General features: G+C 41.8%; 1 protein-coding gene across 3 annotated transcripts in view; it reads left to right on the top strand.

Annotated features, from left to right (window-relative positions):
- The first annotated feature begins 2113 nt into the window (after positions 1-2113).
- AP3M2 (adaptor related protein complex 3 subunit mu 2) overlaps positions 2114-16667 on the top strand; it is a 37475-nt gene continuing 22921 nt past the window's right edge. For 2 of the 3 annotated variants that reach the window (XM_045004440.1, XM_045004439.1), the window contains exons 1-6: positions 2114-2542; positions 2999-3167; positions 3823-3932; positions 8638-8741; positions 10834-10892; positions 11875-11934. The gene's annotated coding sequence lies outside the window, so the exon portion shown is untranslated. The remainder of the gene's footprint in view (positions 2543-2998; positions 3168-3822; positions 3933-8637; positions 8742-10833; positions 10893-11874; positions 11935-16667) is intronic. The other variant, XM_045004438.1, reaches the window with a different exon arrangement.

Raw genomic sequence — 16667 nt, 5'->3', positions numbered from 1 at the left:
ACCAGTTTGGTGTGTGATGATCGACTCCAAACTGGTGCACAGTACTCCACCACCGATTACGAAGTGGCAAGAGCTGACGTCTGCAAAGTTGGAGCACGAGCACCTCATGATGAACCTGCAGTTTGCCAAGAAGATTGTAACTTTAGCTGCTGTCTTCTTCAGGTGGACATGGTAACTCTGTGTGCCGTCTAAGGTCACACCTAGATAGACCAGTTCTACTTCATGCTTCACCTTCTGACCATTCAGATAAACATTCAGTTTGCAGGTTGTGCTGGCATGATGAAGATGGAACAAACTGGAGACTGTTTTTACCTCCCTGAGCAGTGGTAACTAAGTTGACGAAAGCATTCTTCCGTTGCCCTAGCTGCATCTACACCAGGGGAGCACTCTGCATAGCTACGGTGCTCAGAAGTGTGGATTTTTCAGACCCTGAGCAGCCTTGCTGTGCCAGCCGAAGTTTTAAGTGCAGCCCAGGCCTCAGTCTTTTGTTGCAGAGGGTATAAAAGAGTAAGGCCTGATCTACTGTTAACTTTTAAGTCGACACAGGTAGGGCACTCAGAGGTGTGAAAAATTCACACCCTTAGCATCATGGTTAAGCTCATCTTCCCACCAATGTAGACATGGCTAGATCGACAGAAGAATTTCTCTATCAATCTAGCTACCACTGCCCTGGGAAGTGAATTACCTACATTGATGGAAAAACCCTTTGCATTGCTGTAGGAAGCATCTACACTATGGCACTACAGTGGTATAGTTGCAGCACTGTAGCACCCATAGTGTAGACATGGCCTAAGAGTCACAATAGGGAATGTTTTGGGAATGCTCTCTAGCTCAAATATTTTGGGACTCTAATTTGTGTTGAGTTTCTGACATCACATCATCCTTTTATTTTTTTTCCCTGAAAAGGTAATACATTACAAGCTGATGTGTGTTACCAGAAAGACAAGCCTTCTGTCCTGGAAAGACTCAGGATCTGTATACAAACTTAGGTCTCAAAGTCAGTGGGGCTCTGTATGAGCACAAGGACTCTTCTTCATGGCTCTAATTGCAAGATTGGGGCTTGGTTCTTCTCTGTGCTGCACCTCTATGATGCTGAACCAGCACACCTAAGATCTGAGGAAAATCTCATTTTCCAGGATTAAGGACATTCACTCTAGATAATGTCGTTTGCCTTTGCAAGTTTGATTTGCTTTTTTGTTTTGCGTTGCATGTACTGTATGCTTTCATTCCTTGTGTTATTCACAGTTCCTTAGAAACTTTAGTTTTCAGAATAGCAGCCGTGTTAGTCTGTATCCGTAAAAAGAACAGGAGTACTTGTGGCACCTTAGAGACTAACAAATTTATTTGAGCATAAGCTTTCGTGGGCTACAGCATCCGATGAAGTGGGCTGTAGCCCACGAAAGCTTATGCTTGTAAATTGCCACGGACACGCAGGGGCGAAAGAAAATGCAGGCCTGTTATTTATCAGGCTGCACGTGGCAATAGACTATATTGGTAAGGGATGCAAGGAGAGTGTGGGTCACGATGCAAACTGCAGACACACACAAACTAAAATTAATCAATTTAAAGTTTTATTGGGGATAATTACAAGGGGTAAGGGAGCAGCGTATGATTAGCTAATAGAGTTAATGAAACTTAAAACACACAATGACTAAAATATCTACTAACAATATTTATAAACAAAGATGCAGCATTTAGTAATAACCGATACTTACAAATACAGACCAATGCATAACAACCGGCAAACGTAGAAACTCTGTTTGAAACACGTGAGCTGAGAGAGAGGCTTCAAGGTGATCAGGCTCGGTTACGGGTGTACACAGGATTCGTTTTTCTTTCTCCTCTCCCTGCCTGCACATGGCAGGCAGGCCTATAAAGTACCAACTATGACATCATAGAAGTGTCATAGGGGACGGGGCCCAAAACCTGTTTGTGTTCGTTTCTGATTGGCACAAGCAAAGTTTACACCAAGTAGGGGAGCAGGTGCCTTAAAGTCTGGCTTCGCTCGCAAAAGGTGAGGAAATGCATATTGTTTTAGAATGCGTTCAACACTGAATGGCAAAAGAAGAGGCCAGGGCAATACCGGTATGGGCAAGTTTTACAGGATGCAGACAGGAACTCATCTCAACAATGCTCAAATAAATTTGTAGTCTCTAAGGTGCCACAAGTACTCCTGTTCTTTTTAGAAAGTTTAGTTTGCTTTAGATCTGATTTTTGATTTGCATATTCATGGAAGCACAATTTTATCTATACAGTGTTATAGGCAGTTTATGATTTTGACCAATAACTTGCAGGACAGGGGTCTTCTGTAGTTTTGGATGGACCTTCTTGTATTTAAATATATATTTTAATAAAAGCAAGAATAGGTTTGTTCTATTATTGTAAGCTGTTTTGAGACAGGGAATTAGTAAAGTAAACTTTTGGCTTTTTCTAATTTTCTTTCCATTTAATGTCTTGAATTCAGAAACTTCTCTTTTGGGGCAAGAGGAACTTGTTTAACACTAACAACAATAATTTATCCAAGTTAAAAGGGATTGTTTGGGTGAGTAAACTGTTTATTATTTGCATTATGATACTGTCTGGGGAGCAACCGAGAACAAGGTCCCATTGTGCTAGGCACTGTACAGAGTAATAGACAGTCCCTGCCCTGAAGGGTTTTCAGTTTAAATTGACAGCACAGGCAAAGGTTAGGGGAAAAGACAGAACACACAAGCAGAATGATGGTTTGCAAATGTCATGCTGGTGTCAAGATTGTTTTGTGGGGATCTGATGGGTTGTTGTTTAATTCTTTGGGGGAATTGTTATGGGATTAGCTAAATGGAAACACAGTGGGCAGGCGAAGGCAGGGAGGGGAGCATTCAGGGCAGGCGGAAGAGACAGAAGGGGAGCAGAAGTTGTTGGAGTAAGCAGCTGAAGGGCAGAGTCCGAAAGCAGAAAGGATTCTGACATCCGTGTCCACAAGTCCCTGTTCCAGCGACTTCTGCATCTGCTCTTGCAGGCTTAAGAATTTCTCGGCCTCCTCCCTTTCCTCTCCCCACCTCTCTCCAAGCTGGCTCTTCCCTGCGGTGTCTTTTCCCTCCAAGCCCATATGACTCAGGTGTGGGGGTGCTGCACAGGTCCTGTCGTCCCAGAGCTGTGGTGCTGAATGTGAGAAAGATAATGAAGAGGTGAGGATAATTTCTGGGAGTTGAAGGTAAGGAAAGTGAAACTGAGAGGATTGAACACACAAACGTGAAACTAAATGATGCCTTTCTCTTATTACATTAGGTTGGATTTATTATATCAAATTATAAAATGTTCAAAGTGATACAATTAAAATAAGGAATTTTTTCAGAAGTCAAATACTGCCTGTTCTCCCCCTCACCCTGCTTTCCATTTTCACAGCACAAACTGACAATTACACCAGCAAGATCATTGCATATGGCATGCTGCAGATAATAAAAAGTTGTTTTACCCATCAAGATAATGTACACTTTGGCAACATCATTTCTCAAATGCCCAGTCCTTTGGCTGTGGCTGCACTCATCTTTCACTGGGATATGCACTTCTTAACTCAGCTGTGGCTTTTTGCTGACCTTTGTTTCCTCAGGCTCTTCCTATACTAACCAACAACACTCTGAATTCAGCGCTGGAAGCATCTTTCACTGGACTCTTCTCCTTTTAGTTTCCCCTTTAGGTTTATAGTAAAATCCCCAGCAATTCTGGGAAGAGCATTTATTTAGTTTAGAATGAAATATGGTCTCCACTTTGACAGCTCAGAAGCAGACAAGCTGCAGTTCTGCAGCAGTAACCAGTTGTGTAACTGCAAATTGCTCTCCACAGGTACTAGCAGGACACCAGAACATTCTTGGAAAAGTTTGAATTTCAGAGTAGTGTCCCAAGTGATCCAGGTGTCTCTCAAAGGCCAGAAGAGCCCACAGGATCTTGTCAAGGTATCTTATATAATAATTTTATGATTATTTTTCCATAACTCCTTGGAAACTTGAAATGGAAATCTATTTCCTTGACAAAAACTGTTTTGTTGTGTGCTCATTAATTTACTGTAGGGTTGCTCATGAGTTGGCATGAGAACTTTTGCAGATAAAAGATGTACAATTATTTGGGTTTTTTTGAAAAATCCAAAAAGAATAGCAAGATTTTGGGAATAGGGTAACCAGACAGCAAATGTGACAAATCGAGATGGGGTGGGGGCGGTAATAGGAGCCTATATAAGAAAAGACCCCAAAATTGGGACTGTCCCTATAAAATCGGGACATCTGGTCACCCTAGAAATAGATGAATAGAAAATAGTAATACTAACATTGCTTTTCTTTGCCTGGTCAGGGCTCTTTAATTATTTTATTGTTTAAAATAAAGTTACCTTGGGAAAGTGTCCATGATTTTTCATGACAAAGTTATAGAGAAGAAAGACTTGTAGAGAACTCTTTACAGAGTTTACTGCTGTATCTTCTGTTTGGCACAGCTCTGTAGCAGGCTTAGCCAATGCAGGAAAACTTGTTTCTTTTAAAAAGGGAAAAGTATTGTGATGATAAATACCCCATTTGTTTAGGGGTTTACCCGAAACCAAACAAATGGTATTTATTTAATAGTAATTTTGATAATAATAATATGTATGGCATCATTAATGCCACAAATATTATGGTGATTAAAAAAAGCATGCATTACTATCCATTCCTTGCTGTTCTGTAGCCATTTTCACCTGGTAATAATGTTGCTTTTATTCACATAGATCCTTATGTTGAATATCAAATGTTTACGGTTTCTCCCTCAAATGAAATCTACTAGTATAAACATATTATCCATTAGGATCAATTAACATCTAACTCTCAAAATCCATGTAGAGGTGAGATCTGTGCAGACATAGAGTTCTCAACCCATTGACCCAGAGCTGTGCTATATTAGAGGCATAATGATGATTTGGCATTTAAATTGGCTCTTTCTTCTTCTTACCCCTGAGAGCTCTTTTCAGCCAAGGATCCCAAATAGTTTACAAACTTAAACAGATACACAAGCTCTACTCAAGGATCACTTCACACAAAACTGACGTGCATCTGCTTTGAGGTCAAAGGCAGCAGCTGTCTGACAGTACACACTAACACTGCATAACAGTTTTGGAGAGGAAGTGAAGAGGAATCCTATATCTAACTGCAGAGGGGGCATTTAGGAAGGCAGGATATAGTTACTAAGCTGGAATTTGGCCAGGACATCTGGGTTAATATCCATAATGTTATGAAAAGCATCACAGGATCTTTAATGTTCATGAGTGGTCAGGACCTTAATGTATAATGGAAAATATAAATATACTATAATAAATAATAAATCTTTATTTTAAATCTCTCCTTGCTGAAGGATTCTGGCTCTTGTACAATGAATAAACTAAGAGCAATTAATAAACTTTAGGACACTGGCTAATCTTCATTGCTTCCAGACTGGCCAATTCCTTAGGGGTTGGGGAGGCCTGTGTGGTCTTTGTACTAGGAAAGGGATGGGGGAGAACAGTTCATTTTGGTTCTCCTGGGCAAGGTTAGTTAGGTTACTATGAAAATGTCAAAGTCTGGAAGGAAAGACTGAAACTTCTGACCATGCTAGGGATGAAAAACCACTGCAGAAAAGATGACCTTCTGCATTCAGCTCACAATCACAAAGTCTGTAGATCAACTCATAATATTTGGGGCAAACTTCATCAATACAGATAAGACCCTTTCAAACTGCAGGGACTCTCAATTTTATCCAATAGAGAGCAGAAGATAAAAGCCCTAACGATCCCAATTAGTCACTGATTTAATTATGTTTGTGAAAAATCATGGACTTTTTACAGTTTGTTACAATGCGGTTATGTGGCCATGTCTGTGATATTTCATGCTTTATTCTAGAGTTCATTTACCTTTTGGCCTTTTATCATAGCAATGCCTCGGTAGTCCCAAATGCCCAGCACTGCTGTTGACTTGTGCAGAAAATAGGGAATGGTTATAGCTACCAAGTTTTGTGCAGTTCCATGTGAGATGTTTTGTGCAAATGATTTAATTAGCTAATTTGTATACAATCTTTGGCTTTAAAAAATTGTGTAGATTTAGTGCTGGTGAAAGGCGTTGGCTTCTGTTTAGCTAAAGCAGAACAGCAGGGCAAGCTTTCCACAAACACTCACCATCCAGTATGCCTCACCCCTGATCTTGGGGAAGGGGAAAGGACTTTCCTGCAGAGATAGTAGAGATAGTTCTTAAAAGGGAGTCATATATGTATTCTCAGACAAAATAAAACCTACATGAAGGTGGAAGTGAGTTTGAGAATACATATTAGTAAATTAAGGGTAAAAATATAACTAATAGGGATATTATAATTATCCCCAAATGAAGCATAATAAATCCACAAAATTCCTAGTTAAGGTTACACTTGAAAGAAATCCAAAGATGTCAAGATAAGAAATGTTGTGTGCAGTGTAGTTGTAGTTGTAGCCATGTCAGTCCCAGGATATTAGAGAGACAAACGGTGTGAGGTCATATCTTTTATTGGACCAGATTCTCTCCCCAACAGAAGTTGGTCCAATAAAATATATTACCTCACTCACCTTGCCTCTCTCGGGTAAAAAATGCACAATTAAGGCCTGGTCTACATTAGGAATTTACAACGGTATAGCTATGTTTCTCAGGGAAATCCATACCCCTGAGAGACATCGCTATACCGACCTAACCCCGGTGTAGACCAGCACTAGGTCAATGGAAGAATTCCTCTATCAGCCTAGCTACTGCCTCTTGGGGAGGCCTACAGGGATGGGAGGACTTCTCCCATCAGCATAGGTAGTATTTATACTGAAGTGCTACAGCTGCAGCAGTGCTCATGCAGCATTTTAAGTGTAGACAAGCCCTCAGGAACTCAAACAGCATTAATTGTCAGACACATAAATGAACATAATTTGTTGTAGAATTCTTTGAGGGGGTCAACAAGCATGGACAGGGAGGATCCAGTGGACACAGTGTACTTAGATTTTCAGAAAGCCTTTGACAAGGTCCATCACAAAAGGCGCTTAAGCAAACTAAGCTGTCATGGGATAAGAGGGAAGGTCCTCTCATGGATTGGTAACTCATTAAAAGATAGTAAACAGAGGGTAGGAATAAATGGTTAGTTTTCAGAATGGAGAGAGGTAAGAAGTGGTGTCCCCCAGGGGTCTGTACTGGGACCAGTCCTATTCAACATATTCATAAATTATCTGGAAGAAGGGGTAAACAGTAAGGTGGCAAAATTTGCAGATGATACAAAACTACTCAAGATAGTTAAGTCCCAATCAGAATGCAAAGAGGTAGAAAAGGATCTCACAAAACTGAGTGACTGGGGAACGAAATGGCAGATGAAATTCAATGTTGATAAATGCAAACTAATGCACATTGGAAAACATAATCCCAGCTATATATATAAAATGATGGTGTCTAAATTAGCTGTTACCATTCAAGAAAGAGATCTTGGAATCATTGTGAATAATTCTCTGAAGACATCCACTCAATGTGCAGCGAAGGTCAAAAAAGTGAACAGAATGTCGGGAATCATTAAGAAAGGCGTAGATAATAAGATAGAAAATATCATATTGCCTCTATATAAATCCATGGTATGCCCACATCTTGAATACTGTGTGCAGATGTGATCACCCCATCTCAAAAAAGATATATTGGAATTGGAAAAGGTTTAGAAAAGGGCAACAAAAATTATTAGTGGTATGGAACGACTTCTATATAAGGAGAGATTAATAAGACTGGGACTTTTCAGCTTGGAAAAGAGATGACTAAGGGGGGGGATATGATAGAGGTCTATAAAATCATGACTGGTGTGGAGAAAGTAAATAAGGAAGTGTTATTTACTCCTCAGAATATGAGAGCTAGGAGTCACTAAATTAAATTAATAGGCAGCAGGTTTAAAACATACAAAAGGAAGTATTTTTTCACACAACACACAGTCAACTTGTGGAACTCCTTGCCAGAGGATGTTGTGAAGGCCAAGACTATACCAGGGTTCAAAAAAGAACTAGATAAGTTCATGGAGGATAGGTCCATCAATGGCTATTAGTCAGGATGGGCTGGGATGGTGTCCCTAGCTTCTGTTTGCCAGAAGCTGGGAATGGGTGACAGGGGATGGATCATGTGGCATCATGTAGAGCTGTCAGAAAGTGGCCATAAAACTACTGTAAATACCTCCCAATGGGTGTAGAGTTCCTATATCCTAGCTATCAGACTCAGAGGTCCATGTTTCTGCCATGTATACCTGGAATACACCTCTCATTAAGGAAGCCGCTGGGCATGTTGTTTAAATTTATTTTGCAAGTTATTTGGAATATATTTAAGGCTGAGTTAGGACACTGGTGATAAAACAGCGGTATAATAATGAGAAGCTTTTGTATAATAGCACTATAATGATGAGAAGCTGCTCCTCAGGGCAGAGGCACATATTATCTACTGATCAGCTCCATGTACATCTTTGATGCTATATTAAGGATAATTAAATGTTGTTGTGATACAATAACAACTCCTTTCATTGATATAGTGCTCCAATAGCTCACCATGTGTGCATGTTGCATTGACAGAGGGTAACAGTCACTCAACTAATTTAGAAGGCTCATTAATAAAGGGTGATTTATATTCTGGATTTACAAAGGAAAAGAAAGAAATATTCCTGGCATCGCCAACTCTAGAGCCGAGATGGAAAAAAAAGCAGATGACGTCACCATAAGGAGAGAGAAATGATCTTCAGACGGACAGGTAACAAAGGGCTGTTTGTGTTTATGTATAATTAACTGGCCTGCACAGTGAAGCAGGTAGGTGTTACTCTGCTGCATATATTGCATGTATGCAGCTCATTCAGGAGGCCAGAAAGGGTGCCCTTCTTAAATCAGTATGTTGTAAGAGAAAGACAGTACCCAGGGATTTCCAAAAGTGAAGGCATGTTTAACACACTTGATTAATTGCTTTTGGAAAGTGACAATGAGAACAGACAGTAGTGAAGCAGCAAAATAAAAGGCTATCTAATATTAGCAACTGAAATCCTCAATTGCATAACAATTGACTTAGTAACAGAGATGAGAGAATTATAGTAAATGGTTATAGATCAGGTAGCAGAGGTATGACAAGTAAAATGTTGCAGGCATTTCTGTTGGGCCCAGTTTTGCTCACAATATATCAATGACACAGAAAAGGGAATATGCAAGATGTGCAAATTTGCTGAAGACATAACTAGGAAGACCAGCTGGTACCATAGAGCAGGGCATTGGATTGAAAGGCCCAGAACTGAATGGAGGCTGGAGCCGACAAGGGACTTTTGTGTTTTAATGTACAAAAATATAATAAAATAATAGAGGTAGGACTGAAAAGGATAAAGTGGATTCTGCCCTAAATTATCCCCATCAGCAAGGCACTGATTAGAAGAAAGGTCTGGCAAACAATGATAACAGAAAACTAAATTTACCAGCTCAGCCAACAAGAAATCAAAGAGCAAAAAGGAGGTAGTGATAGAGGGATAAAGAAGGAATGAGAAGGGGTCACAGGGGCAATGAGACCAAACCTGGAGTGCTGGACACAGTTCAGGGTTTTGTGTAGCAAAAAGGATATTGAAGATTACTCTTGTTTCCAGTAGTGCCCACACTATGCTAGGCACATCCCAAAAAGGCACCAAAGAGGGCAATGAGGGTGCTAAAACTCTCAGAGGGTACGTACATAAGCCAAGGTTATAGGAAATAATTCATTTGCCAGGATAACAGGCAGAGAAAGAAAAGGGCATAAACTGAAGCTAAGAAATGTGTGAGTACGAGTTGCCAAAATCTATTTAATGAGCAGTAAAATGATCTGTTCCTTTCTGCTACTTGTCTCTGACTGAGAACTGATTAATTCAACACATATTTAAACATAGCATAATCAAATCATAGAAGAAAACACTTGAGTCATCATTTACATTTCATCCATACCCCTTTTTCTATATTTCTGTTGTGTTGCCTGTACTAGAAACCCAATTGCTAATCTAGGGTCATTCAGATTTCACCATCAAGGGCCACGTTACCAATTTGCCAGGAGCATGAGAGAGGCAGGTAATTTACATCTATATACTTTTGCAACTAAAAAGTAAATGTACTCCAGTATTTGTTTGTGTTTTTATCTTCCTCGGTACATTAACAGAAATTTCTTTCTGGCTGAGTTTACCTGCAATAGAAAAACAAAACAGTTCTTAGAAGGGAAAAGCAGAAATGAGATTTTGCCTAATAGAATTTGTAGTGTCCATGAATGTACCTCCAGGCTCCTTTATTGCAACTCGTATCTAGGAATGAAGCTTCACACCTGGAAAATCATCAATCAATACAAAATGCAGTTGTCTTCTTAGTGGACACATCACCCCAGTGTTCCTTCCTCTGTATTTAGTCCTCACTGAATACAGAGTCTATTTCAAGATATCGGTTCAGATATTCAAAACCCTCCATGCAAATGGCCCTGGCTACCCAAGAAATCGTCTCTGTGTCCACAGTGATGACCTCCCACAACAGTTGCTTTCCCCAAAAACAATGAAACTGTTGACCAACAGTAGGAGGCTCATGAGTGTGAGGGACAGAACTTTCACAGGAGCCAGACCTACACTTTGAAACTCACTTCTGCAAGAGATGAGTGATACCAAGCCTCACCCTATTCAGAACTAAGATCTTGTCTACAAGAAAGTTGTATCAATGTAATTAAGTTGGTTTCTAAATGTAAATCTCATCTCTTCAATTTAGTTTCCCTTCAATAATTTCTTCACACACAAATGGATACCCAACACACCCACTCACTCACACAAACTGCCTATAAATTAATCAAATTATTTCTCTTACAGGCTGGGAAGGAAGAGAGATTATTATTATTCTTTCAGATTGGGAGGCAACAGATGCTAAGGTAATGGGGGTTAGAAAGTACCTAAATAGAAAGGTAGATCTCCCAATCCAAGTGTGCATCCACACTAGGAAGAAAAGGTGTTTTACCATCTATTAGCTAACATATGCTAACATTCTAGTATGGACAGGGCAGTTTTAGTTTTCACATGTTAGCAGGTTGAGGTAAACTCTAACTAGGGGGAAGCCTAAAGCTAATAGGTGGCAAAATACTCCTTTTTTCCTAGTGAAGACAAGGCCTAAGATGAATTAAACTGGAGAGTGGCCAAAGCTGCGCTTACTCCACAGTCTCCACATTTAGCCATTAGAGCACTCTTTTGGAACTCTTCTTCTAGCCTCTCTTCACCATAAATTGCTTTCTGTCTGTCCTGGTTGTCAGCTTTTGGTAATGGAGCAGGTTGGAAGATTATTTGTATTTAGAGTTTTTAACAGCTGAAGTCCAACCTAAGCCTCTCAGTTCAAGCCTTTACTGAATTTGAAAAGGGGAAGTAAAATCCTCCTCCAAAAGTTCCTTGAACATTGATAGGGAACATGAAAACTTATAAATAACCAATTGCTTGTTACTAAGTCCATGGATGATCCCAGTAAGGACAGATGCTATGGTTACAGATTTATGGCTGTGAAGGACTTAAGAACAGTCCCAATGTCAATGGAGCTTCAGACATGCTAATAGTTGCTCTTTGCTGCTTGCTGCCCAGAAGCTGCTTGGCAAGGTCTCATTTCACATTACTTAATTTTCATCTGAAAATTGTGTTTTCTGGCTGAAATTGATGGTTATAATTATTATTCCTTTGAATTATTTCTAATATGAAATTCAGCAACTGTTCAATAGTTCACAGAAACAGTACACAGCAGTTTTAGACCAGAATCAAAGGAAAAGCAGGCAGAGGACTTTAAGGCGGTGGATATCTTGATTCTCATTGTTTATTACATTACATGTTTTAATCTTGTCTTTAGTCCTTGAATTTGTACTTGTGTTATTGTAGACCACCCGTGATACACTAGCTGAAGGTTTTGTGGAGATAACATTACCATGTATTTTTGAGGTATGTATTGGTTTTTCAATTACTTTTCAAACCAAGTCAGAGACAGGACCTCATTCACCAGGATTAGCACCTTACATTTGAAATATATATTGGTACATTTGTGTAAACATTACATGGGATACACAAGAAGAATTGGAGTCTTGCCATTTTTAAGCCACAGTGAAAGACTCGTCTTTTTGTGCAAACCTGTTCACAAAAACAAAGGTCTACAATGATCTGTATGTTCTCCAGGTGAGGATTTAGCCTTTTTAAGGTTCTGGATAAATCAAGGGAGGAGTGGAGAGTTTAGGCCAATATAGGGAGAACCAATGTGAATCTAATTTTTGTTACATGACACCTAGAGAGGTAGGGGAATTAGAAGTACACATCTACCTCGATATAATGCTGTCCTCGGGAGCCAAAAAATCTTACTGCGTTATAGGTGAAACCGCATTATATTGAATTTGCTTTGTTCCAATGGAGTGCGCAGCCCCCCTCCCCCCCCCCGGAGCACTGCTTTACCGCGTTATATCCGAATTCGTGTTATATCGGGTGGCATTATATTGAGGTAGAGATGTATAGACAGCAGACTTTCAGTGTCCTGCATGCAAATCTCAACGGTGCCCCCTGCTGGTTTGGGTTGCTTTTAAAAGGTTTTGTTTAAGGCATCTTATATCTAGAACTGGGTAAATTATTTATTTTTTGGTTCAACCTGCAAACCAAAAAATCAGAAACAATAATAGATTCTGAAAATTTGTCAGCAAATATGTGTGTGACTTCTAGTGGTTAGGGCACTTGCTTGGGAAGGAGAAGACCAAGGTTTGAATCCACACACTGGCTCAGGGATTCAACTCAGAGCAGTACCCTCCTAGATGAGCATTCTAACCACCAGGCTAGTGTAGACAATTCTGAGATGAGTCAGTCTCATGCTCTCCTGTGAAAGGTGTTCTACTTTGTATAAATACTTAAATATTCATTGGGCCAAAAAGAGAGAGTTAGCGAAAATGACAGTTCTCTGGTGAAAGCAGCAAAGAGTCCTGTGGCACCTTATAGACTAACAGACGTTTTGGAGCATGAGTTTTCGTGGGTGAATATCCACTTCGTCGGATGCATGTAGTGGAAATCTGGTTCTCTGGTGATTAAGCCTCTCACTGGGAGGTAGGAGTTGTGGATTCAAATCTTCTGTCTGCCTGATTTAGAGGAGGGATTTGAATACACATCTCCCACATCCCAGGTACGTGCTCTAACTGCTAGGCTGATAGATGGACAGACATGCTGTCTCTCACTTCTCTGAAGATGGCCCAAACTAACTTGGTCAAATTTATGAATAGTTTCAGCTCAATCAAAAGTGTATTTTTGCCACATAACATATTTGTTGAAAAAATTTCATCCTACTTCACTCTGATGGAGGAAGGTGGGTTGCCCAGCATGGCTGTCAAAAGACCAAGGATTGTTAATGCCTTCAATGCTGCATTAGAACGGGGGTGACTACAAGGACTCACACTGTTGTTGCCTTCATTGCCATATATTCTGTGTTGTGGTGTACAGCATATTCAGTTATTTACAGTAAGGGTACCAAATTAATTCTGTTGAGAAGACAAATTGCTGTTTAAAATTATTTGTTTTGTTGTGCACGCAATTAACTGATTTGTTGACAAAGTGGTAATAACCATGCAAGTTACATGCTCAATCATGTACTTTTATTATTGTAAAATATGGCTCATGACATGATTCAAGAGTTGCATCCCAATTAGATGACTAGTTCACATCTCTTAGGCCTGGTCTACACTAGGCGTTTAAACCGGTTTTAGGAGCGTAAAACCGATTTAACGCCACACCCGTCCACACTAGGAGGCACCTTATATCGATTTTAATGGCTCTTTAAATCGGTTTCTGTACTCCTCCCCGACGAGAGGAGTAGCGCTAATATCGGGATTAACATATCGGAATAGGGTTAGTGTGGCCGCAAATCGACGGTATTGGCCTCCGGGCGGTATCCCACAGTGCACCACTGTGACCGCTCTGGACAGCATTCTGAACTCTGATGCACTGGCCAGGTAGACAGGAAAAGCCCCGCAAACTTTTGAAATTCATTTCCTGCTTCCCCAGCGTGGAGAGCTCATCAGCACAGGTGACCACGCACAGCTCATCTGCACAGGTAACAATGCAGTCTCCTGAGAATCGAAAAAGAGCCCCAGCATGGACTGCACGGGAGGTACTGGATCTGATCGCTATATGGGGAGAGGATTCAGTGCTAACAGAACTGCGTTCCAAAAGACGAAATGAAAAAGTATTTGAAAGAATTTCTAAGGCTATGACGGATAAAGGCCACAGCAGGGACTCCGTGCAGTGCAGAGTGAAAGTTAAGGAGCTCAGACAAGCCTACCAGAAAACCAAAGAAGCAAACGGTAGGTCCGGGGCAGGTCGAAAAACATGCCGCTTCTATGCTGAGCTGCATGCAATTTTAGGGGGCTGCGCCACAAGTACCCCACCTCTGACCGTGGATTCCGAGGTGGGGGTTGTAATCTCTGCCATGTCTGAGGACTTTGCGGACGGGGAAGATGAAGATGAAGAAGAGGAGGACGACCTAGCAGAGAGCACACAGCACTCCGTGAGCCCCAGCAGCCAGGAGCTTTTTCTCACCCTGACGGAATTACCCTCCTCCCAGCCCTCCCAAGCAACTATCCCAGACAATGACGCCATGGAAGGGACCTCTGGTGAGTGTACCTTTGCAAATAGCAAACATTGTTTTTTAAGCAAGCGTTTTTTAATGATTCATTTGCCCTGAGGACTTGGGATGCATTCGCAGACAGTATAGTTACTTAGAAAGGTTTGTTAACATGTCCGGGGATTGAGCGGAAATCCTCCAGGGACATCTCGATGAAGCGCTCCTGGAGGTACTCCAGAAGCCTTTGCAGAAGGTTTCTGGGCAAGGCAGCCTTGTTCCGCCCACCATGGTAGGACACTTTACCACGCCATGCATGTAGCAAGTAATCAGGTATCATTGCATGGCAAAGCATAGCTGCGTATGGTCCCGGTGATTGCTGGCATTCAAGAAGCATCCGTTCTTTATCTCGCTGTGTTATCCTCAGCAAAGTGATATCATTCAGGGTAACCTGGTTAAAAATCAGGAATTTAAGTAAGGGGGATGGCCATTTTCCTATTGGGTTCGTGGACTGCAGCAGCTTAAAAAAAAACCTTTCCTGCACGTAGCCAAGCGGGGGGAGGGGAGGAGTGAAATGCCGATGATCTTTTTCGTGTTTGGTCAGCGGGGATGGTTCCCCAAGCTACCAGCCACGCAGTGGGGGGGGGGTGGGAAGGATGTTGATTAGCAGGGAGCTAGCGTGGTATTAGCCATGCGTTGGGGGGAGGGGTCAATCACTTCAGAAGCCGAAAGACAGTGGCTTACCATGGCCGGATGCAAGCTGAATTCTGATGCCTGGACCTGTGTCTGTGAGATCTGTAACTCCAGAGCTGCAGGCACTCAGTATTAAGATGAAAAATGCGACCTTGTAGGGAAATCACATGTGCTATGTAAGGTGAATAGTGCTGTTCACTGTGAAAGAGTATAACCATTGTTCTGTAAAATGTATCTTTTTAAATATTTCTCTCCCTCATGCAGCTGCAAATTTTTCAAGCGTCCCTCCTCCATCCCAAAGGCTAGCACAGATAAGGCAGAGGAAAAAGAAGACGCGAGATGAAATGTTCTCGGATATTATGGAAGTTACACGCAATGAAAGAGCTCATCTGAATGAGTGGAAGGACGTGGTATCAAATTACAGGAAAGATGCCAGTGAACGTGAGGACAGGAGGGACACCCGAGATGAGAGGTGGCGGCAGGAAGACCGGCAGGAAAATCAGCGGTGGCGGCAGGAAGATCAGCGGTGGCGGGATGCAACTCTGGGGCTGCTGCGTGATCAAACTGACATGCTCCGGCGTCTGGTGGAGCTTCAGGAACGGCAGCAGGATCACAGAGTGCCGCTGCAGCCCCTGTATAACCACCCTCAACCCTCACCATGTTCCACATCCTCCTCACCCAGACGTGTAAGAACGCGTGGGGGCAGGCTCCGTGCACCCGCTCACTCCACCCCCGTGGACAGCCCAACCAGAAGGCTGTCGTTACTGTGAAATTTTTTTAATGGCCTTCTCCATCCCTCCTATCCTCCTCCCAAACCACACCCTTACTTCTCTCCCTCTTTTTATAATGAATTAATAAAGAATTCATGATTTTTATACTATAGTGACTTTATTTGCATAAGTAAGCTGTACTCGAAGGGGGAGGGTGAGTTGCTTACAGGGAATGAGTCAATCAAGGGGGGGTGGGTGTTCATCAACCAACACAGCAGTCACAGTGTACCCTGGCCATTGATGAAGCTCGTTTTCAAAGCTTCTCTGATGCGCACCGCTTCCTGGTGTGCTCTTCTAATCTCCCTGGTGTCTGGCTGCGCGTAATCAGCGGCCAGGTGATTTGCCTCAGCCTCCCACCCCGCCATAAAGGTCTCCCCCTTACTCTCACAGAGATTGTGGCGAATACAGCAAGCAGCAATAACATAGGGGACATTGGTTTGGCTGAGGTCTGAGCGAGTCAGTAATGTGCGCCAGCGCGCCTTTAAACGGCCAAATGCACATTCCACCACCATTCTGCACTTGCTCAGCCTGTAATTGAACAGATCCTGACCATTGTCCAGGCTGCCTGTGTATGGCTTCATGAGCCATGGCATCAAGGGGTAGGCTGGGTCCCTGTAAACGGGTCG

The sequence above is a fragment of the Mauremys mutica genome, chromosome 2, assembly GCF_020497125.1.
Source record: "Mauremys mutica isolate MM-2020 ecotype Southern chromosome 2, ASM2049712v1, whole genome shotgun sequence".
Taxonomy (NCBI): domain Eukaryota; kingdom Metazoa; phylum Chordata; order Testudines; family Geoemydidae; genus Mauremys; species Mauremys mutica.
The sequence above is the reverse complement of the archived record's forward strand: the minus strand, read 5'-3'. Positions and strand labels throughout refer to the sequence as shown.